Genomic DNA, 4,187 nt, shown 5'->3' with positions numbered 1-4,187 from the left:
GCCTAGGTTAGCCGGGTTAATAATAATTGCACATGTAACCATCTCATAGATGCATCTTATGTGGTATACATGGCGGGTGAATGGGCCCATATTCACCTTTGATATTTTCAGCATTCATGGGATTCAATCCCAATTTCAGTTGATCTATTAATTAATAAGAACAAGCAATGTAAGAGAATTCGTAAAGAACTTTCTAGTTCTTTAATATTTACCCATGTGAATTCTCTATTATTTTTGCACATCATACTTAAATTGGTATGGCTAAACCAATTATGCCAACTGAATAAATTATCAATATTGATAAACTTCAGGTTTACACCATGACGTGTGCAATTATCAATAAACTCCAAGTTTATTATGATATGGGTTTTTATATCAATAAACATCCACTTTATTGTGGTATTCTTTTATTTGTGTAGTACAAACTGGAGAATAAAGCGGGTTGCTTTTCACATACATATTATCCCGCTACAAGTTGTAGTAATAGAAGATATTAAATCTTTCCTTTATTTATAGTCTCAATATAATCAACTGCTTTCGCGTATACTTTGGAAACTGAATAAGTTTCTTTGAGACTTACTACAACACAATACCTTATTGGTAATCAATTGTGTTTCTCCAAAATAATATAATTGGCTCTTCTAGAGCTCTCAATTAATTTGGTACTACCACATATTCATCAACATACATATGGTGAATATCTCTTTTAAAGAGAAAGTTATACCATTATGGGTATGGTCAAAATTATATGCAAGATATGTTTCTTGCAACCGTTGTCTTTTAACAATCACAATGCCAAAATATACTGCGTACAATAGGACGTTGACCAATGACCATTCATGCCATAATAATGATATTATTTTCTTATATCATCTCAAACCTCCTTTTAGAGGTGAGTGCGGTATATTCACTACCACTAGCACGTTCATATTCTTTGAAGAATGAATATGTATTCATAAATCAGATGTTGTCACATTCACATCATGAATGGACCATAATCATCTATATGTGCTTTACAAAATCTCATGTCAAATCGATGACAAATATTTTTCACAGAGTGAAAGATTATTTTGAGAATCCTTATTGTTCTCATTATCACAAATGATGACGATTATAATTTCGTCTATTGCCACGTCCATATCCATTGATACATTCATAGTAATAATTTTGTCTTCTTTTAGACTTATCACATACTGCTATCACATTCTCTTAAGGGAATGAGAATGGAGCAAATTCAATGGGACGGGTTTTCAATTCTTTGCCACAATCATACATGAATTTGATCATGGTGAGGCATAGAAATTTTACCACTTCAGGTGGTTATAATTTCTTACAAACTCCATTAGAGTTATAATCAAACTTTATTGTCTTTGCTTGTATTTAAAGTCAAAGCATAGAATAAAAGAGAAAAATACGGCAAAATACTTACCTTAAATCCAGAATTTAATCATGAAGGAAGTTCATGGAATAATTGACAATCATTATGCTCAATTCCAAAGCTTCTACTCAATTGGTTAGAGTCTCGTGCTGATAACGTGTTATAAAACAATAAAAGCAGAAGAACAATATTGCAGAGAAAGAGAGAGAGGAAATTCTTATTGAATTTTTTGGGATGAATTATAATGGAATAGAACCCTCTATTTATAGGGAGATGGTGACTTAGCCACCAAGTAATAAACCCTAGAATCTCCCTAAATATAGACATTCACCATAAATAAAACTCTATTTATAACAAATTCTATTTTATTGGGTGGGTTCACAAGGGAGAGAAAGTCAGCATTTTGAAGAATTTAAGGCCCCGTTTGGCCATGAGTCTTGCCAAAATAAATTTAGGATTTATTTTCAAAACTCATGTTTGGCCATAAATTTTGCCCACATTTTGGCAAAATTCCAAATCCCAAAATCACCCCAATTGCCGATTTTGGGCCAAAATCCCAAAATTTGAGAATTATATACATGTTTTTCCAAAATAAAGTTGGGAAATATGTTTTGAAAACGTATGTCCAAACACATTTTCATTTTCAAACCAAACTTCACCCAAATTAAATTTTTCAAAACAAATTTGGGATCTATGACCAAAGGCTAGCTAAATTTTCCTTTAGTGAAACAGTTGAGCCTAATGATACTTTTCTGACGAAAATACCCGTTGATACTTTTTGATAAAGCGATAATTTAGGAGAAGGAGAGTTTTGACGTAACTGATAAAGTTGCTGCCACGTGATCAGGAGGTCACGAGTTCGAACCGTAGAAACAATCTCTTGCAGAAATGCAGGGTAAGACTACGTACAATAGCTCCTTATAGTCCGGCCCTTTTCCGGACCCCGCGCATAGCGGGAGCTTAATGCACTGAGCTAATACTTAAGGAAACTAAACACAAAATTAAGAGCATACACAATATTCCCTCCGTTTCAATTTATGTGAACATATTTGATTGGACACGAAGTTTAAGAAAAAAGAGAAGTCTTTTGAACTTGTGGTGTAAAATGAGGCAGATATATTTTGTATGGCTATAAATCATTACATAAAGGTAAATTATTTCCAAAGTTGGAAAGACTTCATTCTTTTTAGCACTAATTAAAAAAGAAATGGTTTCACACAAATTGAAATAGAGGGAGTAAAAAGCAGGGAAAAGATGTTTGATTTATATATATTAACCGTTGGGATCTTCTTTGTTTTTACTGTTGGTTACTAATGAAACATGTAAGGAATAATAGGTCCTATTTTTCATAATTCCAAATACTAAATAAGAAATAAAGATAGAGGAGTCTTTATATCTTGTTATCAAGGATCTTGTTTCAAAATATGTAGGCTGGCTTTTTTTTTGTCCCATCCCCTATTGATTCCCCTTTGATCCCTTTTTATTGGAGCTTTTTCTTATTTGGTGACTCAAACTCATGATCGATCCTGATGTTGAGGTGGGGGATACTGACTGTTTAACCAAAAATTAGATTTTAGGTCAAAAGCTTGAATTTAGAAGAACTCGAGTTACTGATAATCGAAAAAGTATATAAGAAAGAGATTTTGAATGATATAATCAGAAAACAAAAAGAACAAAGTTTATTCCCGTAATATTTTCTTGTCCCCTACAGATGGTGTGACTTTCTCTTTTTATAGTTAATTTTAAGAGAAAGTGTAATGCCTTTGTCTTAATGAGGCAATTACGAGCAATAAATAACATTAAAAGAAACGTTACTCAATCATTCATATTAAATACAAATTCTCTAACGTATTTGGCATTTAATGCTGAATTTGGACTCTTTTTCGCTATCAGATTCATGTCTTCAATTCCTTCTGATCTTCGAGCTTTAAATGACTCGAACAGGTACGAGTCTCGTTTCATTTGAATAATAGCTCGTGTCTTTAAGCATCTTCTCTCCTGCATCTGTTGTTGCTCGTGCCTTCTAACTGATTACCACGCTTTGACTATTTTACCGGTCCACGTGTCATGACACATCATCTTCAATATTTAAATTCAGTTTTTTCCCAAACAGATAGTCCCCCCACTTTCTATTTATTTATCAATTAAATATTTGGGAAGTGGATCTTCATTAAAAAGGGAATTTTTGCCATAATCAATGCTATGACAGTACTAACGCTTCAGTTGTCTTTTCTATTTAATGCATTGCATACGTGTCACCTTCTCATTAGCTCTGCAATTTCTGCAGCCTTTTTTTAAGGCTTCTTCAACTCCACTATTCACGAAGTGATAGTTGCCTTTATTATAGGCTTTCCATCATTACATTTCTTAGTCTTTGACGGTCGCTTTTATATAAACTTAACCCTTCTTCCACAAATTTTTACCACGGTCGCCCATCAGTATAAATTCAATTTTTCCTTTCACCTTTTACCACATAAAACTTTTTCCTTGAACGCTTGAATTGTGCGAATCTCTGTTTACTTCTTTCTCTTCTTCATCATGTCTTCTTCGAACCCTAACCCTAAGAGAGTTCCTATCTTAGACAATTTTCCCAATGCTCCTGTTAGACATAGAAGAGGTGGGAGACTTTGTAGTTTAGGATCCTCTCGTGGTGGTGGTTCTGCCATGCCTTCTCCTAGCCCTGGTTCTTCCTCTAGAACTAGAGGTTCTTTTTCTCAAAAATCATCTTCTAAGAGCAAGGAGGCCTCTGAACCAATACAGGAACCCTTGGTAGAAGAAATAGTTCCTAACGATTTATCTTTTCAGCATG

This window comes from Nicotiana attenuata, unplaced genomic scaffold (genome assembly GCF_001879085.1).
Source record: "Nicotiana attenuata strain UT unplaced genomic scaffold, NIATTr2, whole genome shotgun sequence".
NCBI lineage: Eukaryota > Viridiplantae > Streptophyta > Magnoliopsida > Solanales > Solanaceae > Nicotiana > Nicotiana attenuata.
This window is presented reverse-complemented; position numbering follows the sequence as displayed.